Here is a 26215-nt window from a genome sequence, read left to right on the forward strand (position 1 = left end):
GTCAGGAAGGTGATTTATTTGGATCGTGAGGTTTGTGTTTATGCTCTATGCTGTAAACTATGCTCAGAGCTATATATCTGTAGGAGGTGATACCAGCAGTGTTACCCAGGCCGAGCATTGCTAGTATTGTTCAAAGTGTAGTTTACTGGGCTATAAATAGGAATGTCACTATTGACACTTGCTGCATTATCTAAGTCCCCGAATAACTGGTGTGTGCTGCTTTCCAGCTGCAGAGCGAGGACTGCTCTGTGCACAGACCGAGGTGCAGCGTCTGTTCAAGGGGTTCAGGTAGAGGAACTCATGTCAGTCTTATACGCTTGTATATCCTGTGACCATTAACTGTAAAACTTGATTCCATCCCATATATCAGAGGCTTGAGAGGTGGCTTAGTAGTTAAGAACACAAGCTGTTCTTCTTAGAGCGCCTGGGTTCGATTCTCAGCATCCACAAGGAGGCTCACAACCATCTCTGACTGTGGTTTCAAAGCATCTGATGCCCTCTCCTGGCTTCTATGAACATTGCATGCAGCAGCGCTCAGACATACATATAGGCAAAACACCCATGAACATAAAAACAAATCTCTAAGAAATACATATGTGGGAGAAGTAAAGACTCCATACATTAAAAACCATATACGAGAGAAACACAAAGCTAAGATGAACAACAGGAGTCCCTGGGAAATGGTCTACTTCCTGCAGTCAGAAGCTGGTAACACGCTCCCCTGATTTTACCCTTAACCGGATATTTATTTCATAGGCTTTGGTTGCATTTTTCTTAGCTATGTTCTTGTGTAATTTATGGAACATGATGAATATCTTCAATAATTGTGCAAAATAGTCTGTCTCACAAATAATAACCATTGTCTGCAATATCGGGGGACAGTTTCTGAGTAGGAATTGAGCATGAGTTCCATCTTCCGTGTCCAAACCGTGACTTCGTGTTGGTAGGAAGTTTGCTGTTTATTTATTGCTTCATCTACACTTATTCGCAGATTGATTCCTGCATGGTGGATGGTGTTGCCATATGCAAGGAAACTTAATTTCTTTTGTTGAAAATCAAGACAGTATTTCAAGACTGTTTGAATTTCGCCAGATGCACTCTCCTTTATTAAAGGCAATAAACAATAAGAAGGCCCTTTCTTAAATCTTATTTTAGAAATCATAGGCAAATAGACACATAAATCGTGAGTATGGTAATTTACCTGGGTGCTCCTAATGTGGTGCTGTAGAGGCCAATGATGTTCTCAACTAATTTTCCACATCGTTAGAATTGGAAGTAAACAGTAGTGTCTGGTCATTTCTTCATGTATTCAGCATGTGTTAGTTGTACCAGCTACATAGCAGACACTGTACTGGCCTCTGGGTGACTTTACTTGTCTCTCTCAATTCATGGAGACTGAGAGCCTTACAGATACCTAAATCCTAAATCCTTAAATGCTTTATAAAAGAGTATGCTAATATCCCTAGATTACTTGCATATTAAGTATGATATGAACATTACAGGAATAGTTGTATTACATTTGTTAGGGGGAAATGACAAGAAGTCTGTGCATGTCAGTACAAATTTTTTTCCTGAGTATTTTTGTTGTGGGATGAGTTGAATCCACACCATTGTGAAACCCAAGGATCAAGAGGGACCATTGTCATGGTAAACACAGTATCTTTATCCTAATGACATTGTCAGCTCACACCACATTAGAGGAGGTAATGCTAACATTGTGAAAAAGTCAGCTTCATCTGGAATGAACCAGAGAAAAATCAAATACAACAATCATGTATGACCAAATGTATATTTATTGCCTTTCGTCTTCTTTCTATTTGTTATTGAATGTGGTACAGAGGCCACTGGCATGCTGACATATCCATGGAATTTCTTTGCGTACTTCACTCAAATATCTTAATCTTGGGAATTTATTGGGTGGTGACAAGAGAGAGAGAGATAAATCCAAGTGACATAAAAGGACAGGCAGTGTCGTAGTTTGTCAAACACAAACCTAGACACACTAGTAAGCAGCATTCCTCTGTGGTCTCTGCTCCAGTTCCTGCCTTTAGGTTCCTGTCATGAGTTCCTGCCTTTAGGTTCCTGTCCTGAGTTCCTGCCTCTGCTTCCCTCCATGAAGGACTATGACCTGTAAATTAAACTAAGCCCTTTCCTGCCTCAGCTTGCTTTGGTCATGGTCTTTATCACAAGAACAGAGAGCTAAGTAGAGCAGAGAGCTTATGGTCCATTGATACCAGGTGCACTAAGTGTTGAAAATGAAGGTGTGTCAGGGATGGGTGTCTTTGTTTCAACTGAGTGATGCTGTTTGAAATGCCATGATGATCAAGGAATAAAGAGAGGAGTGATCTTCTTACCCAGAAAACAAGAAAGGCACAAAATGCAAGGAATTTTGACTGCACCCCTTACTGCCCCTTTCAGGGGTCTCTGTGGTGTGCAGACTTTGCAATAAGGAAATCTGAGGCTTTCACATGTTTGCATGTCATGTCTCATGACTAGGACTTAGGAATTGAGGATGGGGGAAACCCCCAGTGGTGTCTATTGTTTCGTCTTCTAGAGGGAGAGGGTTGAGGTGAGTGTGGTTGCTCAAAGCAACTCAGTGCAGGAAGCCAAAAACCATGGTGCACACTGCAGTCTGACACTGATGATCATGCAGATAGTGGTAGTGTTGGGAAGGCCAGATGCTGTTCTTCTTCAGTGGTCCACGTTGCATCAAGAGCAAAGCTGGGCCCATGAGGGACACCTAGTCTGCCCTAAAGAATGACAGTTTCATAAGGAACCCAGAGTTCACTGTTTTTATCCTCCCATACTTTCTGTAAAAGTCCATGACACAGTGGCAGAGGGAAGGCAGGGAGCCAGGGGCCTGAGAAATCTAGGACATTTTTTCTTTTCATTATTCTTTATTGCCTCTTTTCTGAGTTAAAATACTCAGCTTTGCTCTGAAAAGAAGCTAAAATCCTTAGGCAAAGAGCTTGTAAACAAACACCCACTTGAACCATCTGGTTTTCTAACACATACAAGTGATTAAGCTTCAGAGCTATGATTGTTAAAATTTTTAAAAACACAACAACCCCAAACACCTACAAATAGATGCCTTATGTAAGTTTATAAGGGGGAAACATATGATGTCTTATAGAGTAAATAATGTGGAAAGGTTGAAACAAGCTTTTTAATTTCCTTCCCTCCCTCCTTCCCTTTCTTTCTCCCTCCCTCCTTGCCTCTCTACTACTTTCTCCTTCCATTGTTTCACCCTCCCTTCCTTTCTCTGTTTCCTTCTCCCTCCCTCCCTCCCTTCTCTCTCTCTCTATTATAAGCGTTATGGAAAGATATGATTTATATACTTAAAATACACCACTGAGTTTCCATTTTCAACAACTTAGAATGAGCCCTCATCTTTACACCCATTATTATTTCTGCCCTTGATAAAGAAACATGAATGTTCAAATGTGTGTGTGTGTGTGTGTGTGTGTGTGTGTGTGTGTGTGTGTGCATGCGTGCACACACGAGAGGGTGTCTTACTTCCTCTCCTAGAATATATTAAAAGACCTGGGTTATTTGAAAATTATGAATTCATTTTTTTTTTTGTCCATGATGACTGAGGGAAGTCAGGTCAGGGGGAAATTAAATATGTTAAGAGCTCTCATTTTAATTGTATAATATCGACACTGTCTTTACAGTTAATTTCCTTGACAAGTTGTAGAGCATATAGTGTGGATCCCTCATCCATTTCTAAGGTGGAAATGATTCTAAATTGGGACATTTCACTTAGGTGACTTCACTGGAGGGAAGAAGAATAAGCATCCCCCTGGACTGCAGGGCTGTGGCAGGAACTCAGGGTCCTAGCAGGCAGCTATTGGTGTGGACACCAGACCCAGAGACCCTCACACACAGTAAAGTCTGTAGGTGAGGAAGCAGTATTGGATCAGGCCTGCTGTTTCTATCTCCCAAGTCTTACTAGCCAGTACTTATGGCTAGATCTGCTGTATCTATTGAGCAGAGGGGGGAACATTAGAAAAAGTATTTAATTATGGAGATGGCAGTTCAGGCATCAAAGAGATCTACCTGTGATACTCTATGCCCCTACATGATGATCAACTTGATGATCCCTTGCCATCCCTTGTGACCTGTACCATGTGATTACTGTTGGTCTAGATGGCCCTGTTAGGCCCCTGGGTGCACGGGGCTTCAGTCATGTTGCTTTTACCGTGCGTGTGGATTGTTTTCACAAATCCTGGGCCATACTCCCTTCTGCGTGTGCTCGGCTACCGGTCTGTATCCCCAGCGCCTCAAGTAAGCTTCACCACGTCTCTCAAATTCAATGCTTGCTCAGCTCTTGGTCGAACAATAGTGTAGCCTGACATCCACTGGCAAGGGCTAAGGCCTTTGTAGGGGATTCCTACTGTTTTGTGTTAATGGAGAGAGTTTTGTTCTGTATATTTGAAACACAGAGAACACTAAGGGTGATACAAACCTGCGATTCACTGGTTCTGTTGGGTTTCTAAGTTTCTTATGCTGTGTGCCGTCTTTGGAATATACTAAAGCTAGAGACAACAGACTCAGGCAATGAGTCTCTTGGAGATTGACATCACCTAGTTAAGTAAATGGTAATCAACTCTCCCGGGGGGGGGGGGGGGGGAAGGTCTCTGTGTTTTCTCATGATGGTGGCAAGTGAGCTTCATAGGGACCAGCTTTCCTCAGGCCAGTTTGTTTAATTTTCCTTAACTCCATCCCCCCTACAACACACTCACCCCAAAATCAGAGTAGACGCTTGGCACATTGGTTCTTGACCAGACCCATTGTCAGAGTACAAAGTCCACTAATTGAATTCTATCCGCTGACTGAAATCAAGCATCCACAGAAGACTCAGAACACTGGCTGGGTTTTTTTCCCCCTCTCCTTTAAGTCTGGAGTCTAAGTCATTTTTTAAACGTGAGTGATGCAATTTCTTGTATCTTTCATTTAAAATGCTACTTGGTAAACAGCGGTGCAGATTAGTGTATTTGTAATTTAAATGAAGACAATACATCAAGCCAGAGACTGCAGAGAAAGGAGAAGTTTAGGGATTGATTCATCCTCCTCTCTGTGTGATCTACTATAGAAAATAATAAATAGGTGAAGGAAAGAGGAGAAAAGAGGTCTGTGGATTTGGGGGAGATAGAAACCGAACTATTTCTAGAAGTCCCTCCCAATAGCTAAATCTTTATTTTCTTCAAGCACACTAATAAATTCTTCCTAATTCATGTTTTATTTTCTCTCAGGGTCTGCTCGCTGATTTGCTTCAACAAAGGAAGCATTATGTTACACCTTTTAAATAATTGATGGCTCTCAATCTGAGCCAGCTCGAAGGAAATTCTGAAAATAGGTACCAATTGAGCAGATGCCTCCTTCCTCCCCACAGCCCCTTCTTAGCACTCATTGCTCTTAAGGTTCCTTAGTTAAACCGCATCCCTCAGCCTCCCCCCCCCCCTTTGCCTCATTGATGGAGCGGGTGATGCTATCTACCACCAGGGTTTGGGTATTACCTGGTACTTGGTCTCCCAGTTTTTGTCTCACATCTTTCTGCTTTGTTAAAGATGACAGGGAGCTGTTTGTTGTAAGTGGATGTAATAAGGAGCTCTAGATTAATCAGCAAAAAATAATTAGCAAAAAATGCCATGTCATCTTCTGCATCAGAGATAGCTTGTCAGAAATACAAAAAGAAAAAGAATGTACTTAAAAATTGTGCCTAAGAATCTGCAGAGTGTGATTTTCACAAGAATCCCAGTACCCTGAAAGTTGGGCCGGCTGTAACCTTGCCTACCTCCAGCTGTTCTGGAAGGTTCCAAGGAAATGAATTGATCTGTGTTTTCCCCCAAGGGGGAGAGGATGTTCTCATCCTATTCCCTTTGGGTATACCTTGTGGTTGTCCAAGGTTTGGAAAAGCTATGATGGATTTTAGGCCTCTGTGGTTGGTAGAACACCAGAATGGTCCGTGGTGGTCCTGGCTCTTCCTCTCTCTCTCTCTCTCTCTCTCTCTCTCTCTCTCTCTCTCTCTCTCTCTCTCTCTCTCTCTCTGTCTCTCTTTGTCTCTGCCTCTTTGTCTCTGTCTGTCTTTCTTTCTCTCTCTCTCTCTGTCTATCTGTCTCTCTTTATCTCTGCCTCTTTGTCTCTGTCTGTCTGTCTTTCTCTCTCTCTCTCCCTCTCTCTCTTTCACACACACACACACACACACACACACACAGTAGCCTTCTACTTCTTCTTTTTAGTGCATGAGAAGGTGGGCAGAATATGTTATTTCACTTAGGGTGCTCAAGAAGCCCTAATCTGTGAGGATGGAAGGCAAATTTCCCATCTTGGTCCTTCCCATCATCTCCCTTAGTCATTCAGTTATTGTTGTTGTTGGGTTTTTTGTTTGTGTGTTTCTTTGTTTTCTCTTTTTCTCTTTCTTTCCCTTGATGCTTTTCCTTCTTCCTCCCTAACATCCTACAACTCAGCAGAAGAGATATGTTTGACCAAGTGTTAGACCTGAGAATTTTTGCTGAGTTTTTGAAGAAATCATGTGTTTTCATTCACAGGAAAGTTTTCTCTATTAGGACCTGCACCAGTGTACGTCCCTACATTGTTGTATTTGGGAGCAGGCAGGTATCCGGAAGTCTGACTCCGGAAGGCCAAGTTTGAACTCACTCCCACTGCGGGGAATTGTCTATCACATTTAATGGCCTAAAGATGTATCGTATTACCCACTCTAAAAGGAGCTTAGTTTCTGGTCATGTAAATCAGTACAGTCTACTTTTCCCCTTGTTAGAGATAGTTTCCTGGGGGACACTGATGCCCTCTTGCTGTCGACTTTCCCAGCTGACTGTAGCTCCTGTACACATGCTGCCTCTGCCAGGATCACCTCTTTTGATGCCTCTTATGGAACTGCCCCCAGCAAATCCTCAACTAACTGAATCTATTCAGACCCACATGAACAATACATGATAGGAAGTGGAGGAGGCTGAGGCACTGCGACTGGCCTCTTGCTGTCTCCCTCTGTACTCCATTTCTATGCAGAGGGAATGGGGGAAGCACAGTCATTCCCTCTTTCAGAGTACTGTTACATGTGCTGTCCATTTGCTGCTCTGAGAACTCAGACTTTGTGCTTGGGTGGAAGTAGGTTACAAGGCTACTTAGTGTTGTGAGAGGGGTTTAACATGGGATTTCCCCAAGGGTAAGTATGTTGTCTTTGACTGTGATGCTAATGATATCAGGACTATGATGTATCCAGTGGTTTCTCATTTTTTGGCATGTCCATTCTTAGCACAGACTAGGGATTTAACACCAGCTTTTCCCCTCTGGAGGTGAGGAGGTACTTCTCTTTCAAAGGAAGTATGCGCAAAATTCAGAGGCCCCTGAAAGGGGTGGTTTAGGGTAAAGGAGGAGATAGTACAAGAAAATACATTGTCCTGGGTCAATGGCTTTGTGGCCATTTATATCTGTATACAGTGTAAAAAATATTCTGTGGCATAAGGCGGCAATCTGATGCTTGATCTCCAACTGTGACGTGTGACAACCAGAGAGAGTGGAGTAATTCTATTCATATTGGAAGGGATATGAAAGATGTCCCCTGACAATACACATCCGAGCCAGTGCATCTACTAGTGCTGGCTCCCAGAATCACTTCCTTGTTGTCAGCTCATACATCCAATCTCAACAGTTCCTAGATTCAGGGGATTTCTGGTTTATAAAACTGGTGCGTTCCAGTCTGTATTTTCTATTTGCTTGAGATTCAGGAAACCAGGTGAGGAGAGTGGTAGTGACTGTTCTAGGTTACCCACCAGATCCAATCACTCACTGATTTTCTCCTCAATTTCTTCTTATAGTTTCTGAGGCACAGAAGCATGTAGCTCAGGCTGGCCATGAATTTACTATAGAGCTGACAATGACCTTGAAAATTTGAACCTCTTGCCTCCACCTTGTGAGTACAGGATAACAGCCATGTACCACCATCCCCAGTTTATGCAGCAATGAGAGTAGAACCCAGGCCTTTGTGTATCTTAGGCAAGCACTTTAGTCAGTGAGCTCCATCCCTAGCCTTTGTGACTGGAACTCTGAAAACTCCCTACAGGGTCTTATTGTTCTCACCTTTCTTCAATATCTCATTCATAGTTCACTAAGAAATTACTCATATTGTTTAATTATCACCCTTAAATCCAGAATTTATTTGGGGGAATTAGATTGCATTTTATTAAGTAGGTTTCACAAAATGAATAAAAATTATTTCTAGAACCTTCTATCCATCATCTTCTCTCACTTAGAGACATTATGTACATGAGATCCAAGACCTGGTGCCCAAAGCCATCATTATAACATAAATGTTTTTGAAACTTCACCAGTCTCAGAAATGGGGCTTGACAAATACTACATTTTATTATTTTTAACACTTAATTTATAGCAATAATGATGTTTTCACCATATTTATAATGTTCTTTGATCATTTTTCAACCCCATTGACCTATTTTGTCCTTCACTCTCTTTAGCCCCACAAACAGTTCTTGTTCTAGGCAAGTAGTATATTTTATTAAAATTTTAAAATATTGTTATCTTTATTATTATTTGTGTGTGTATGTGAGTGTGTGAGAGAGGGGAGGAGGAAGAAAGGAGGGTGGGAGTGAGAGGACTATATGTGTGGGCCATGAGGTAGCCTTGCCTAATCTCTTCTTTCCTTCTGTGTTTTTGTACTTTCTGTTCACCAGATTTTTTGATTAAAGCCTGTACCCACAAGCCATTTCACTGGCCCGAGTAACATGATTTCAACATGCTACCTTGAATTCTGCAGCCATGTTGGCACAGCCATGGTCAGCATGTTCAGATAGCAGTGTAACTGCTCAGACGAGCACCTGCGCCACGTCCCCGCTATTCCTCGGCTTTCCTCAAAAGCACAAATCCAAATTAGCTTCCCCAGGCTTCTAACTCAGCTGTGCCATTGGGGTGGGATCTTTCCTAATGTTTCCTTACACTCACATAAATTACAGCTTTTCAGCAGTTCCCCTGTGCTCACAATCCTGGAAAATAAATAGGGTTGGATTTTTCACACCCGTGTTTCCTGCCTCCTGTCTCATTCATGAGTACACTGCAAATACTCTAGTTTTCTCTGCCAAGTAGCCTCCTTCCTTGACTCTGTTCCCTCTCAAATTCCAACCTATACCAGAGCATGTCCTCTTCTCTGGTCCTCGTCCATCTTCTGCTCTCAACCTATGCAAAAGCTTCTTTCAAAATTACACCTTTGTTTCCCAGTACCGTAATACTTTCTCAGAGCAAAGCAAATATACTTCCAACTGGGCACTTTACAGCCTCAGGCTATTGAGGAGAATTTCTGACTGAAGCTTCAATCTTGGTCTTTAGTCATGCATTGTAATTTTAACCCCATCATTGCCAGGCAGGTCTGAAGCAGGGGCTGTGCAGGGTGGTGTGGGTGGAAGACTTTGTGTCTGAAGGGTGTCCCAGTGAAGGCTTAGCAGTTTTCTGAAGGCAACGCAGACACCTCCTTAAAATGTTCCCCCCTAAGCTCTACAGTTAGCACATTCATGCCCCCATGAGAATAGTCCAGTGCCATCTGGCTACTAAGTTGTCCTACACATTGGTATAGATCATTGTACCAGGCCGGACACTCAGCCAGTAATTAGGAGCATCCAATCACCTATTGGTTATGAGATTTGTTTCATTTTCCTTCCATGAGTTGTAAGTCTACATCACTCTGTTGCTGCGAATAGCTCTTGCATGTAACAGTAATGATTGGGAAGGGGTCAAGTCCTACGTAATGGTCTCCTTTCTATGTCAAAACTGGAGAATACAAGCAATTTAACGGCACTTGACCTACAAGCTTCCTTTGGTGGACATACTTGGAGACACAACTTTTGTTCACTGAGAAGTTACCTTGAAAACTTGTGCCTTTCTATCTGTTCCCAAATAAAAAACAAAGCCCCAGGTGTGGAGAAATGCATGCAATTTCAGGCTGATGTCAACTGAGTCCACTGGTATTGAAAGGACGTTTGTTTTTTCTTCCAAAAGTTGCACGTGGGTGTTGTAATGGGAAATGCTTTGAAACCCCTACTGGTGCATTCACCATAAATAAGAGAGGAATAGAAGTATAATAAATCCAAGAAAGCTGGAAAGGAAGAAAACTAAAGTAAAATTGAGGACTATTTCTTCTCTGGAGTGTTAATGCAGCCCTGAGTATATATATATATAGGAAAATCAAAGACTTGCTAGAGGCTCAGCATACTATCATAGCTATTAATGTGTGCTTAGCTCTATTGCCTGGGGGATTTTATTAAATGCAGTGGCCAAGAAAATGACCTCACTTTTTCCTGTTTTTTTTTTTTTTTTTCCCTCCTCTTTTGGGTTGGATCCTTGCTTGTATCACATAAATGAATAAAGCTATTTGCTGGTTCATCAATGAAACGACCTCAAATGATGAAGATGTGAGGAAAGCATCCTCCGCTAACACTGTTGCAGTTTGAAAGGTAAGGCCTTCCCCAGGAGACTGGGAGATGTCGATGTTCTTTTAAAATCTGCATGACATTATGCCCCGTGACACACATTCGAGGGCTAAGCAGCCCGTTGATATCTTTGTCTATTATGTTGTGCTGTGTCGGTGAGAATTTAGTTGATAGCCAATGACATGGTCAACCAAAAGGTCTGATGTTTTCCTTGTTTTATCTTTTAAAATGCAAAAAGGGCATTTTTTTAAAAAGTAGGTAGAGTTTCACTATGTAGCCCTGTTTCACTATGTAGTCTTGGCTGGCCTGGATCTCCCTATGTAGATCAGGCTGGCCTCAAAGCCGCAGAGATCTTCCCTGCCTCTCTCCCTGGGACTACAGGCGTGCCTCACCATGCCTGGCTCCAAAGCAACATTTTTTTAAGGCTCCCCGAAGTGCTTCGTTTTGCTGTGTGTGCTGATGAGTCGATGTCACTCCATACGGGTGGCAGGGACCACGGGGCTCCTTGGCCAGGCTGTGCCCTCCTTGCCCCGGTCAGTTATGCTGACCTGTAAAATGTGATTGTCAAGGTCAGCCTGTTTCTGAATTCTGTATTTTGGGAGAGTACAGAGTACAAAATATTGCTTTTTCTGTGCATCTCGTCCTGTGCTTGTGATAGACAGAGCTCTCTGGCTCCCAGCTTCTTTAAGCTTCATTACAAACTCACTATCTACTGAGTGCTTTGGTATTTTTATGAATTAAGGTTGAGTTTAATCTCACTTCATTTTTCTAAGGAAAACCATAGATTTCACAGATCACCATCCATTGCTTTGCTGGTGTCCTGAATGCAGCGCCTTACCTTGGACCTGTGAGCCACACAGTGATGGTTGTTACGGGAGGCTCACAGGGATGGGGTGAGGATTTGCCCTCTTCTCACACAGGAAAAGCCCTGGCAGAGTGAACCATGGACTGCCTCCTCCAGGTAGAAGCAGCAGCGGTGGTGGACTACCTGTAGCCCAGTGCCTGCTGAGCATGCGCAGTGTGGCCAGCTAGGACCCGGCTCCCGCATGTAGATGGGTGACCACTCTGCTCCTGCTCTTCTCTGTGGTGCTTGCTCCTGAGACTTCCTGGAGCATGGCAGACATGATCAACAGGTTTTGGCTTTAGTGTGAAAATGGCACTAAAGTAGAATTACTTTCGTATGAGACCTGAGTTTGTTTCGTTCACAGATTGACAGTGTTTCAGGGGTGGGAAAATAGCTTTCCGTTCTTAGAAGTGGATGGGAAGGAAGGTAGCCTTTGCTCTGTGCAGGTCAGACTCCTACGGAGATCTGTCCCCAAACCCTTCAGTCCCATGAGTCTGTAGTATGACACGGTGCTTGGTGTAGTATCGTTCTCATATCAAATACTGTTTGCACTTAAATCTCCTTGTCTGAAATTATAGGTATTGTTTCAGAAAGCTCGAGTGTGCTTCCAATTCATTCGTGCTGTGCTTCTGCAAAAAAGGACCGATTATTTTCACATTAAAAGTAGGCTTTTATAAAGTATTTATCACAAGATTGCTTTAAATAACAGTTCTCATAGAGATTTACAAATATGACTTGATTTGAAAAAAACGTTAGCGGTTTCTCACCAGACTTTTGGACAACACCTCTACTTTACTGTGAGGCAGGTAAAAAGGTAGAAATCATGGAAGAAGTCCTTATATGAGCTGCATATGAATAAATGCTCTGTGTGTGTGTGTGTGTGTGTGTGTGTGTGTGTGTGTGTGTGTGGTGTGTGTGCGTGTGTGTAGGGATGGATTCAACATGCTTGCTGCCTGTGTGGAGGCCAGCGATGAATGGTTGGTGATAATCTTCAGTCTCTCTCCACCATACTTTTTAAGACGGGGGCTCCTCCTGTCTCCATGTCCCCCGTGACTGACTAAGGTTCCTACACATGACAGTTTGCATTTGTGCTGGTGACTCAGACTGGAGTCTTTATGCTTGGGCAGCTAGCATTTTTCCCCTGAAGCATCTTCCCAGCCCAGGAATTACATTTAGAAAATAATTTACTTTTGTGAAGTTTTCCACTGCCACCTTTATTGTTGCCAGAGCACATTAGAGAAAAAAGAAAAGAAAAAAGAAGAAAAAGAAAAAACAGAACAAAAAATAAAACAGAAGCAGGCCAGTTTGAGTTTGGAAAAGAGAAATAAATCTATTTGTTTGGAGGGTTGCATTCTGCATTATGCATGTACGTAAGAGTGAGGTCTGCTTTGATCCTGTCGATTAGAAGTTTATTTTTAAACTCAGACTGGGCAGGACTCCAGCTATGCTCTTTGTCCTGCAATACTTCCTGGGCTTTGGGTCCCCAGCCTGGCAGAACCCTGGCTATGCAGGAGGAAGTAGGGGAAAGTGTGGATGGTTGATGGGGGCTGAGGGGATTTTTCCCTCCCTTCCTCCCCTCCAGTTTTGAAATTCAAATTGAATGCAATTTTCAGCTCATTTGAGCCAGAATATAGTGTTGCCGGGCTTCAGTGGCTCTTAAATTCAAAACTCACGGGAGGAAGCAGATATCATCTGTCACTGTGGTGGGAGAGAGGAGACGACACATTTTATTCAGAGGAGGCAGGACTCTAGTCACTAATTCCGACCTTCCAGGGCTAATCCTTCACCAACCAACTGATCAAGTAATCTGTGAACCCTCCAGCCACCTAGCTTGTGAAGCCAGGGAGTGGCTCCCCTCCCCTCCCCACCTCTTAAGCATAATTGCTCGGCTATTTTTGTATCATTGGTATTTTAATACCTTCAGTGGCAAGCTGAGACAGAATACCTTGGCAATCTTTTTTTTTTTTTCCCCCTGCCCTTCCTGGCTGTTTTTATTGTTTCCATCTTTAGTGACTTCCTCAGTGCTGTTTAGTTGTGACTGAGAGTTAACTGAAAAGCTTGACGCTGGCTCTGCAGCTACAAAATCTGAGCTATGTTTTACCAATAGACGCTTGGGGAAAATATGCTTCACTCTCAAGGCAAACCTGAGTGCCAATTAAAAAGGGAAGAGTCATGGGTACTGGAGCCTGGGAGTGTGGCTTATCTCTAGCATGGATGTCTCAGGAACCCTGGAGAATGCCTCTCTGTGAATTTCCGACACACGGGATATGCGCCCTGGGAATATGGATGGGTTTCAGTGATGACGGTGTGATGTCCTTCCTCTGATTTCAGAAATGATGTGGGATAACAGGCCTGATCTTGATGAGTGTATGTGTGAGTTGCAAGATCTGCCCCTAGTGCTAAGCCTTGCATGTTTAGTGTGAGCCAGGATTTCCAGGGCACAATGGAAACCGTTAATTAGCTCTTCTTGGGCAAATCACCCCCCCCCCCAAACTTTATGAGAAAAATTTATAATAAATTAGTTCTCAGTTTGTAGCCGTAACACTTAGAAATGCAAAATGTTTATAGTAAGCATATGATCTGACAACATATGTATTAATAAAAATAGTGTGTGTGTGTGCATGTGCGCACTGTAAACTCTCAATGCTTCTACACATGTGCCAGCAGGGACCTCCAAATTCTTACTTGCATTGTAATAAAGTGATCCACCTCTTTATTGTCCCAAAGGCAGTGCTCCTGGGCATTAAAGCCCTGTGAGCATCAGGCCTTTACAATATCTCCTTTCTAAGAAACAGTGCCCTGGCACATCAACCTGTCTGTCCCAGGGCCACCTCAGTGCAGCTGTTGATGTAAGGTGCAGGAATTCAAGAGTTCCTGGGAAATGTGACATATGGTGAGAATTAGTGTTGCGGCTCAGTACCCATTCTTGATACTGCTTCTAATCCTTTGGGATTTCCCATTGGATGAGAGCATTTCTTGCCCCACTGATAATAGCCCTGGGCTCCTGGGCAAGAGTGGCTCTCCAGGAAGACAAGCCATGCACAGAAGCTTGGACAGAGACTTTCAGCTTCACCTCTCATCTTCAAGATGCGGGAGAGGAGCTGGAGGTAGAGTCAAAAACCTGTCAAAGCTCCTTGGGGAAGGCACCACCAAAAAGCCCTGAAACAAGAGGTCCAGAGAGCACATGGAGGGCATGGGAGGGCAGGAGTCTGGAGCTTGATGCTCTGCGCCCTTTGCACATCACCTCAATGCATTTTCATCTGCTGCTTCTCTGAAGCCTTTGTAGTATCATTACTAATAAAGCATGCAGGGAAAACACTTCCCAGTGTACTCTAAGTTGCCCTAATGTATTACTTGCATCAGGGAAGGAGTTCCAAAAAGACTCCAATTTATAGTCAGACCAAAGTTCTGGGTAGCCATGAACTTCGGGCTGATATGTAAAATGAAACTCATTCCTATAGGTTGTGAGGCAGTGTATGTGTGTGTGTGTGTGTGTGTGTGTGTGTGTGTGTGTGTGTGTGTGTTTATTATACTGTGTCAGCGTTTCATTAAATTGTGTGACAGCCAGTTGTTGAAATCTGAGGAGCTGATGTGTGCCTGTGGGGATACTGAACACATGGGGAGATGGGAATGTTCAGTGTTGAGTACAAGGTTGGGTACAAGGCTCGTCCGTTCTGTGTCCATTCTACAGACATTGACAAGGAATCTATAATTTAAGCTAGCTATGAAATTAGTTAATAGAGCTCTAATTTTTCTATTCAGAAATATCTCTTCCATTAACAAGTAGACTGTGCTTACCATATGAATGCCATTTGCTGTGCTGACTTGTGGTGAATGAACAGTTGTTTTCTAACCTAAGGGATACAGCAGACACTAGAGCTGAAATATCAACCCGTCTCAAATACGCCACAAGCCCTAATAGTTTCCCCCAATTGATCTCTCAGTAAAACAAATGTACTCTGCCGGTTGTGGTGGCACATGGCAGTAGGATTTGCTGAAGGAGGCAGAGACAGGAAGATCATGAGTTCAAGGCCAGCCTGGGTATTAAAGACAAAAACAAATGTACACTAATCTGGAGTTTGGAGAAAGGATGGTACAGAAGGCAGCAGTCCGTGGTGAGGATATTAAAGTATGCTGCTATGGTGCTAAATGGATGGGTTCTCCAAAGACACTAGAAGGATGCATCTAGGAAAGGACAGATCAAGTATTGTCGTCTTGGAAGAAGGCACTGTAAGGCAGACAGACTTCATTCAAGGGGGCAGAAAGAAGGGACATGAGTCTAGGACAGAGGCACCATAGGTGCCCAAGAAACACTGAGTTGTGTGGGATTATGGTTGATGAGGACTCTCAGCAATAAAACTGCCATAGCACGTTGGTCTACACTAAGAACGCAGCCCTGGCTAGAGAAAGCCATCGGTGGACCAGGCTAGACATCCCAGGGCAAGAGCTAACAAAGACAACTTTATGGAAACTAGACTTCGGGAAGAAATATGAAACCTGTAAGAAAAGTGGACATGGGGAAGAAGGGCAAGAGATGCAGACAGAGAAATATTATGAATCATTTGTGGGAAAGACTTGTTGAATGAGGGGCGTTTTGCAGTCTATTTTCCAAGTGGAATTACTTCGTGGGTGGGGGCCACTGTTAATCAGTATAGCAGAGGTGCTTGAGAAGTGGCCCAGTGGGTTGCGGAGGACCCAGGTTTGATTCACACACCGACTTTGTGTCTCACGGCCATCTGTTATTCCATTTCCAGGGCATCTGAGACGTGCTTCTTGCCTCCACAGGCAATATCCCTGCAAATTGACCTATATAATTTGACAATCCTCTTATTGAAATAATAACTTAGTTAACTTCTTTATTATTTATTTTTTGCTGCTTCTAGTAATGGTAGTAATACATATTTTTATTAGTATAATTATAGGTAAAGAATAGATATCCAAAGCAAGATTTCTGAGCAAAGATGAGTCTCTATTTTCACTTCTATAAAAAATGGTCAATGAATCCTAGGAAACTGCACAAATTATATTTCTATCAGCTTTTCTATCAGTCCATATTTTAGAACACATTTTCAAGTTTACTATTTAGAGGTGGTATCTTCAGGTATTTGTATTGGCATCTTAAAATTTTTAATTAAGCTGAATATGTTTGGTAACTTTTATTGGTTGCTTGAACCCTTTTTGTTAATTTACATGTTGATATTGCCTGGACAACTTTATTTCTATTAAACTAGTTATCATTTCTATTAATTTTTGAAGCATTCTTATATACTAAGAACCCTAGCACCTTTTAAAAACAAATTGTTATTGGGTGGTGGGGTGGTCCACTGGGTAAAGGCATTTGATGCCAATTATATGGCCTGAATTTGAACCCTGGGACCAACTGACTCCTAAAAATTATCCTCTGACCCTTATTCATGTACCATGGCAGGCTGCCTTCACACGGACAAACAAATACATAATTATATTTAATGTGTTAGATAAATGTCTTTCTGCTTTATGTTTACCCCTTAATTTTGCCTTGTATATCTTTTCATTGTAGGATAGTAGTTAAATATGGTTTTATGTTGGGGAGTATTTGTAATATAATTTTCTCTCTTTTTTGTTAGATTAGTTTTTCCTGAAAGAAAGAAATGATGTCATTTTCAGTCTTTTATATACATTTTTTTCAACATGGTCCTTGATTCCTATTGGTTGTAGACTAGTTGTAGATGTGAGTTTGTTTGTTTCAAGACAGGGTGTAGTCCTGGCTGTCATGGATGCTCTTTGTAGACCAGGCTGGCTTTGAACTTACAGCAATCCACCTGCTTCTGTGTCCTTGAGGTCTGCACCAGTGCACCTGGTAGATATGAATTTTATAGTATAAAAGTATCTGAATTGAGTAGTCAGGGCCCAAGTGATGTTTTCAGTGACTAACCCAGGGGATAGTCTTCTGAGACGGTGGGGCATAGCTGGAGCTCCTGATATCAGACAATTCTGATGATGCCAGCCAGGGGCACTTGAGCACTTCAGAGTCCATCAGCTTTCGAGAGCAGGGAAGAGTCACCAGTAAATTTGGTTCAGTGATAGTGTTCTTGCCCATAGTATAGAAGGTGCTAGATGCCTGCACCGCCAAAAACAAACCAAAGAGATAGAATGAGAGATAACGTGTATAACTCTTTTCTCAGACTTGCCGCAAAAATGAGTGTTGCTTCTGTGGCCAAGAAAAGGAACTTTAAGCTCATAAGAAAAAAGGATGCAGAGAGTGGGGTTTGTGAAACCACACAATAAAGGACAAGAAACATTTGCCCTCACTAGGGCAGAGGCAAAGGGAAGAAGGATTTTAATTTGGGAATTGGGAAGAGTGTGCATGTCAGCTGTAACATCCAGTGCCCCAGAGAAGTCCTCACTTACCCGAGTTAGCGACAGGGAGATGGAAATGGCACCTACCTCAATCTGGCCTTTACACCTTTGAGGTGGTTAGTGTCGATTATTCAAATGGACAGAACCTAAAATGGCTTGGCAGCATGGCCTCTGACATGCCCGGGGAAGATTATGTTTGATGCATTTAGCTGGAAAGACCCACCTTCTGTGGGTAGCTCCATTCCTTGGCTGGGATCCTGGAATATATGAGCAACCCCAAGCATCCATTGCTCAATGCCTTCTGATTGTGACCTGGTCTATCCAGTTGCTTTGAGCTCCTGCCACTTTGACTGTCCCTTCAGGGTGGGCGGTGTCCTTGAATTTTGAGTTCTAGTAAGCCCTTTCTCCCTTCAGTTGCATTTCTCATGATATTTCTATCACAGCAACATGAAAAGATGCTAAGATGAATCTTACACAATTGTTTTGAATTATCACACTGTACTCACTAAATATGTACAATAAATTAAGTAATGTATTTTTTTTTAATCCCACTGCCTTCCTCTAGTTTCTTAGGACCAGATGATAGGTTGTTCATCCCAAGTGAACTGGGTCTTCTGCTGTTTAGCTGTCAGTCCTCCATGTTGGCTCCAACCAAAATGGCATCCCTCCATGATCCAGTTATCCCCACAGTAGTCATGTAAATTCTTTATTTCTTCCCATAGTTGGCAGCCCTTTGGCAACAAATTTTGCATTAACCCATCACAGTCTTTTGCCTTGGTTTACAAAACAATCTCCAGGGACCTTGCTTGTTATTTTCCTTACTCCTGGTTGGCAGTTTTTTCCCGTCTTTTACTTTCAGCTCCTCACCAGCCCCAATTCAGGCTTTCTAAAACTTCAGCTATTCTTCAAGGCTTGCCTTACATGTCTCCTTCTGGCAGCTGACCCTGACGAGTTCTGTAAGGAAAAATCTGGCTGCTGAAGCATACTTGAGTATGGTTTAATACCGCACCAGAGACAACTCGGCCTGTTGTGCCCTATCCCTGCATGTTAGCGAGCTGGAACTTTTCTGGAATGACAAGAACTATATTCTACTGTTTTTGGTTGGTCCTTGCTTGTTTACCACAGCGAAGTCCTTCATTTTCCCTAACAAAGTCTGCTTATGGACGGAGTACTTCTGTGAATGAGACCCAGGTACAGAGCAGACAGGGACAGAGGGGATGCACACAGACCATGGAGTCAGAAAGTAAAGTTTTTCTCTGACAGTCAGAGATGGAGGCTTGAGCAGAGAGTGATTCAAGTGAAGGCTCAGAAGGACAGGGGACAAATGCTCAGGGGATGGATATGTGGATCACCTGGTACACGCAGTGAACCACATTGGCGGTAGGCAGAATGAAGTGGAAAAGAGTGATATTCAGGGCTGTCTACATGGAAACAGATTAGAAGAGAGATTAAAGATGAAAGGAGAAAAGGATGAGTATGAATAGGAAGAAGTGAGTCAGAGAAAGGAAGGAGATGTGAGTCAGAGAGGAAGATTACATAATGAACTTGGCAGAGTCTCTCAGAAGTAGGGGGTGGGTGGGTGGCAAGGGGCTGCTGTGCCTCGAAGCAGCAAGGTCTCCCATGAGCTGCATCGTCGTCGTAGCTGATGATGCGGATGAGGTCAGGAGATGTAGTGTGCACGAGTGGTAGGTGTTCAGGGAGGGCGAGGACACCCGGTGATGACATTGCTGGCAAGGCAGCTGTACTTGGACAGGGCTCTCGGACTTAGCCTCTTTATAATTGAATGCACCGGTGAAGAGGAAGGAAGAGGGGGGACCCAGTCCAAAATTCTCATTCAGCTTTTATGGAAAATAGTCTAATAGGCTTAATGTAATTTCTCAGCGTGCCCCGCCTCCATGATCAACTGTGCCCCTCTTTTAGGCTGATGCATGCCTCTTGGCTCTTTGAAGCTTCAGTCAAGCCAAACCACCTCTGATATCTTTTTATTCATTTTTGTTTTTCTCATTGTTTGAAATGTTCGTCTTCATGCTCTTAATTTTGACCTCTCTTCTATTTGAAGCCAACATCTCAGCTCGAAAAGCTTTCCTTCCAAGCCCTGTGTCCTGCACGCCACCCCAACCTTGGCACTCCATGCCCCCCCCACCCCCCCCACAAGTCCGGTCTTCATTATCTTCTATGCAGTCATTTAATACTTCTCAACTTTATGTGATGTCCCATTACTTCTAACTTGTTCCCTGTCTCTTGTAGTCCATGAGTTCTAGTGTGTCCTATCTTCTGGTACTCTCCATGACACAGAGTAAATGACCAATGGATATTTAAAAAGAAGGAATGCTGAAGAACAGCCCTAGGTGTCATTACTCGGAGACAGCATGTTTTGTTTGGGAGATAGGGTCTCTTATCTCTCTTCCTTATACTCACAAAGCGTGGCCAATGGATTAGGCTAGCCGGCTAGTGAGCCCTATGAATCTGTCTCCTGTCTCCACCTTTCTAGGATTTGGGTTATAAGCATTCCACTATGCCCATCATCATTTTTGAGTGTTCCAAGGATCACACATGTCCTCAAGCTTGCAAGGCATGCACTTTACCAACGAACCATCTTCCCATCCTAGTGTTTTCCTTTTATAGGTAAAAATCTATAGAGTTCTGTGGCACTGAATCCATTCACATGGTGTGTAGAGGATATGAACAGCTGTCTGTAGACCTGTGTTGTCATCTTAGACAAAAACTCAAAGTAACACTTATATGTTTCTTTCTTGCCCTTGGCACACACCATGCCACTTCTGCCTCTACAATGAACATTCTAGGTACCTCATGTGACTACACCCAGATAGTATTTGCCATTCTCTGTCTGCTTTATTTTTGCTAAATATATCTTCCAGGTTTTTCCATGCTTTCATAGGTATCAGGATCGGATTTTTCAAGTGGAATGATATTCTATCATGATTTGTTTTCCCATTCATTGATTGATGGGCATTTGGGTTGTTTCCCCAGGGGGCCATTGTTCTGAATGCTAAAACACACAGTTCATCATGCAGTATAGTCTCTTGGGATAGGTAGGGCATGTAGGCTCCAGCAGGGAAGGGCAGAGCAGACTTAGGAATCATCTCTGTGCCTGGCAAAGTCGTCAGAAACAACCAAGAGGCCAAGAAAAGCCATTCCAGTAAGGTCATGATGGATTTAGCGTGAAGAGGCAGGGCACTCAGTTCCCGTGATGGCAAAGGAATGAGCACTCAATTCATTTATGCTTCCCTGTTCTTAAAGTAGAAGAGTGAGATGGACAGGAGAGGGTGAAGAAATCAGGTAAGGAGAGACACTGTGCGAAAGAGGGGTGGGAGAGCAGCGTGGTTACAGTCTATCAGGGATTATATGCATAAAGATAGGCCAATGTCTACCTTATAGCTAATGAATATATATATATATATATATATATATATATATATATATGTGTGTGTGTGTGTGTGTGTGTGTGTGTGTGTGTGTGTGTGTGTGTGTGTGTAATTGATCACCTCTCACAGGGAACAGTGGGTAGCAGTCACTTATGTTGAAGATTTTCTTCTTTTCAATTAAACTAGTTTGGGTTCCTTTCTTCTTTTGACTTCTCAGCACCTGGAAAAGGGTTAGTGAACTCATCCCATGAGACTTCCAGTGTTGCTGTTAATCATGAGAACTGTGTTCAGTACTTTTCTAAAAAAGAAAAGAAACCCAATGTGTGTGTGTGTGTGTGTGTGTGTGTGTGCGTGTGTGCACGTGCGCAGTCACCCATGCATATGTCACATGTATTTGGATATCCATAGCAGTGAAAATAGGGCTTTGGATCCCCTGAAGCTAGGGTAATGGGCAGTTATGAGCAGCCTTGATGTGGGTGCTGGGAGCCCCTCTGGGAGAGCAAGAAGTACTCTTCACTGTCAGGCTCTCTCTAGCCCCTCTTGGCAGCTTCTTAGCTCTGCCCTAAGCCTTTAAACACTCCTTGGATTGTCTGGCAGAATTTCTCCTGGTTTAAAGGGTAGGAAAGCTATTTCATTGGGTCCTCTTACAAAGCAGGGTCTTTCTTCACTCTCTCCCTACCCGTCTCACAGTCCCAATATGAGATTCACAGCCACACTCTACATTGAAAAGGCAGCTGTCTCTGAAAATGACAGGTAAACAGGAGCCTGTAACATGCCAAGCCCATGAAACTCTCAACCTCTCTGTATAACAAGCAAGCATGTAACTTCCCAAGGTATTTCCTTGGAAGTGACTTTCTTTCTTTCTTTCTTTCTTTCTTTCTTTCTTTCTTTCTTTCTGCTTCAGACATTTGGCGTTCTGGCCCATTTCAAGCTGCCTCTGATCCTCTGCCGCTGCCTCTTGCCAGCCCCTCCAATCTATCCCTTGGGGGAGTCTCACTGGTCACTTTGCAGCACCCCCTCAGGCCAAGAACGCTTCCCTCACTTTGTTTCCGCTTAACCCCTGCCCTTCAGGGTGCTGAGGGGTGGGCTCTGGGCTGCCTCCCTTGTAGTCTGTTCTTGCTTGCAGGTGATTAGCAGGTGCCTTCTAAGCCAAGAAGAACTTTGCCCCAGGCTCCACTCTCCCATAGGCTCATGCCGTTTTGCTACAAAAGAGAAAAATGGAGCCTTTGAAGAGTGTATATACACTATTCATGTACTTTTCAGAAAGAGAGAAGTGTCTATAAATTTCCAGGATTGGTATTAGATTTTCACTTTGTTTTGGGAGAACAGAACCAGCAGGTTGTGGCTTGGAAAGCTTTTGGAATGAAAAGGAGGAGGTTGCCATTTCTAAGCATTTAGTCTTTTTTTTTTTTTTTTTTTAGTAAAGCTTATTTGAAAAAGTCTCTCTCATACTAGTTCCCCAACAAGTTGTATTCCAGTGGGACACTGTGTCCAGTTAGCACAGTGGTGGGGGCAGGCCCTGCTGAGAGCCCCACTCAGGGGAGAAGGCTTCCCCATCCACAGGGTCCAGCACTGCTCCTGCCCTTCTACGTGCAACTCACTGGCCGGATGAAAGCCCTCTTCTCTGCCTCAGTCCTCAAGATCCTTTTGTCACCTCTAGTGGTACCTTCAGATGCCCCCCAAGGGAAATAGTATACAGTTCTTTCAACAACTTGAACCACTGTCCTAGCATTAAAAGAAATGTGATACTCCCCCACCTCAAAATCTCTGAACTATCGTGGCCAGCATGAGGCCTTCTCAGATCTCGCAAGTTAAAATAAAGGAAACTACTTTTCATGAGCTTTTTAATGTAAACGTTTTTATCTCATATATTTGTTTATTGTGTGTGAGTATGTGTGAACAGCTTGCAGGGATCTGTTCTCTACTTCCAGAGGGATCCAATTCAGATGATCACCAAGGAGGCAGGTTCCTTCACCCCTGTGGTTCTCAAGCGTCCTATGGAGACACTGGATGCACCCAGCATGAAGTCATTGTTTTGCCTTGCATTCCCCCATGGTGGCTCTCTGATTTAAGTAGTTGGTTAAGGCACAGACCATCCAGAGAATATACCTGTGCCTCCTTCGGGTTTCTGCCTCTGGACAGATCTGTTTTTCATTGAGTTTTGAACATGGGATATGGCCATCCAAGCTTCTGGGCACGCTTATCTGTGCCTGTGTCTTGCCAGTGTGTGCAGACCTATGGCGCAGCACCCTGAGGCCTGGTGGGTATTCTGGGTGTTAGCACCTTCAGATCTATGAGTCTGAGAAACACAGATCTGTTCATCCTGGCTTTTATCTAGCTGAAGTGTGCTGGACGTTGGGGTGTTCATAAAAAGCAAGGTGAAGGGGTTGCTTATGCTGCCCTTATCCTGAGGGGATCTAGAACATTGCATAGCATGATCACTTTAAGCGAACCAGGAAAAGAGGGAGCCCCACCGTCTCTCTCACACACACCCATCCACAGCTATAAAACCTCAGACTGTACTCTTCTGTGTTTGAGGATAACCTTACAAAGGCAGAAGGTTGGTGTCTCCCTGGGGGTGACTGCTGAGTTCTGGTCTCAACATGTTTATATGACAACAGTCATAAAAGCTGTTTAGCCATCCTGTTGGAGTCAGCGGCATCAAGGAGTCTTTGTTTCCCTGAGTGAGACCGGCTCTTCATGCCTGAGAGGATGGCTCAGGAAGTGGCCTTGTTCCTTGACCTGGCATTCTTGCTTGAGTATAATACTTTAGAAAGGGGTAGATAGCAGAGAAGGTAACTTCGGGGTGTGCAGAGAGAGCTGCTAAGTGCAGCTAGACATGGGAAGGTAGCGGTTCTGATTCGCTGTTGACTGCTGGGGGTGCTTGATGGCACAGCCGAAAGCAGAATCTTGGGCACATATTATGTTTGCCCAAGTCACGCACCTGCCCTGCCATGAATGAAATCCAACTGGGTGCCTTGCAAGCACAAGGACCCGAGTTCTTTCCTTCAGCTTCATAGAAGTGGGCATGACAACCCAACCCCCTACCTATAATCCCAGTGCTCAGTAGCAAGAAATGGGGATCCCCAGGACCTGCTGGCTAGGCAGCTTGGCCTGCTCAGCAACCTGCAGGCTAACAAGAGACTGTCTCAAAATGCACAGAGGATGGAGGAGCTACGGAGGAACAACAGCAGAAGTTGTCAACTGCCCTCCACACGTGCATCATATATGCATACGTGGGCACATACGGCCTAGCACTTGGTACAACAAACAATAGCAACAATAGCACGAAGCCACCATAGTGGCCTTCTCTGGATTTACAGTCCTCCTTGAATTGCCATGGCAACGAAAGTTTTAATTATGGACAGCCAACAGGATGCCTTGTATATGAGATGTGGCTCACTTTTCCCTGTGGACCACAGCCTGATTGGGAGAAGCTTTGTGTAGATTTTCCTTCTAGGCTGGATTTGATTATATCTGCTCTAACGGGCACATCTTTTGCTTACGGAATGAGTGGGAAGAAACTGAAGTTTTATGGGCTAAAGGGCCTGCTGGACAGAGGCTCTTGTGACGCCTGAATTTCTTTGTCTGGGAACCAGCCCTTGTTAGCTCAGCCCAGATGGGCCCTTAGGGGTCTGGTGAGACGCTGCCCTGGGACGTGCTTTTGCTGTTCTGTTTTAGTCACTGGAAATCTGTACATTAGCCTGGAAATGTGGGTGAAGTATCATCTGATCATTATCCCTGACAATACTCGGGATTAGGCTGAGGGGCACAAGCTAGTCATTTCGCTGCAGTGGCAATCACAGGGGCACACGCTTTGCAGCATGTCCCTGACTGGGGCTTTGGAGGGGACACTGAGCTTAAGGCTTACCTTCCAGCGTGTTTGGAGAGGGACCACAGCATATCTGAATAGGTCTGGACTCCCTCATTTTCAAAGCTCCTGCAAAGCTAAATAATCTCCCCCTCGGGTAAACATAAATCATTGTCTACCTTCTTTGCTCCTTGAGTTAAACCTTCTGATGTATTCATTAAATATGGCCACTGCCTGGTGGTGCAGTGATGGTAGAGTGGGACCCGTGAGCATCTTTCCTGGACCGCCCCATTTCCGGACACTCAGCCTTCAACGCCCTCTCGCTCGCCATTAAAGAGGTCCTTCCAAGAGATGGACAGCCAGATGGTAGCAAATGAAAGAACTGTCCCTGCAAAAGGGAAAAATAAAATCAGCAGTGTGGGGACATTCATGAAGCTTCCAGAAGGAGGACAGGCACTGTCACCCTTAAAACTTGGAGCAAGGCTGGGCAAATGCCCTGCAAACACAAGGAGGCGGCAGAGAAGGAGAGAGGGGTGTGGAGAGTGGGAGGGGAGGGGACAGGGAGGGGAGGAGAGTGAGAGAGAGGGCCAGAGGGGGACAGAGACCACAGGCTGTCATGGAGGGAGGAGAGGGAAGGAGAGAAGAAGAGAGGCCTGTATACCTGTTTCTGATCTGGTCAGCCCCTAGGAAAGCATCTCCACTCTCTGCTTCATTACTGTCCTGGCGTCATTCCTGCTCTGGATTCCTTAAACAGTGAAGTTAACTGCAGCCCCAGCATGGAGGCCCAGAGTGCCCAGGAGAAACCGCTTAGCAATGGCCACTATGGTTCCGATTTCTAATTCTTTTCCTAGATTTTTTTTTTAAAAGAGAAAACTTGGGAGGCAGAGGCAGGCGGATCGCTGTGAGTTCGAGGCCAACCTGGTCTACAAAGTGAGTCCAGGATGGCCAAGGCTACACAGAGAAACCTTGTCTCGGGAAAAAAAAAAAAAAAGAAAAAAAGAAAAAAAGAAAAAAAAAGAATTAAAAAAAGAGAAAACAAAAAGTCCCCCCCCCCCCTTTTTTTTTTTTTTTTCAAATCTTGCTTAACTAATGGCACAGCCTCCCTGTTTGTTTAGCTTCTACATTCAGGAAGCTTTGTGGCTCTGGTTTTGATTTTGGAGTTCAGGCATGTTAATGAAGTCTTTGTACGAAAGCAGAGGGGCTCTGTTTCTTGTTTGTTAGTTTAATGAGATTTTGTGTTAAGAATGGCACCGTGAATCTGTCAGAATTAGCTTGGCTGCATGTGTGTCGCTCGGCAGCTTTGAGACCCTTGAAATGTCTGTTTTTAGGACACCAGCGGGGGGCTAATGAAAAAGCTTTGTTGATTTTAACGAATTGC

The 26215-nt window shown here is 43.8% G+C and overlaps 1 protein-coding gene across 4 annotated transcripts in view; it reads left to right on the forward strand.

Moving 5' to 3' along the window:
• Nucleotides 1–26215, forward strand: part of Esrrg (estrogen related receptor gamma) — a 565698-nt gene that overhangs the window by 129383 nt on the left and 410100 nt on the right. For all 4 annotated transcript variants that reach the window (XM_051148111.1, XM_051148110.1, XM_051148112.1 and 1 more), the window contains exon 2: nucleotides 10396–10481. The gene's annotated coding sequence lies outside the window, so the exon portion shown is untranslated. The remainder of the gene's footprint in view (nucleotides 1–10395; nucleotides 10482–26215) is intronic.

Source organism: Acomys russatus, chromosome 6 (assembly GCF_903995435.1).
Source record: "Acomys russatus chromosome 6, mAcoRus1.1, whole genome shotgun sequence".
NCBI lineage: Eukaryota > Metazoa > Chordata > Mammalia > Rodentia > Muridae > Acomys > Acomys russatus.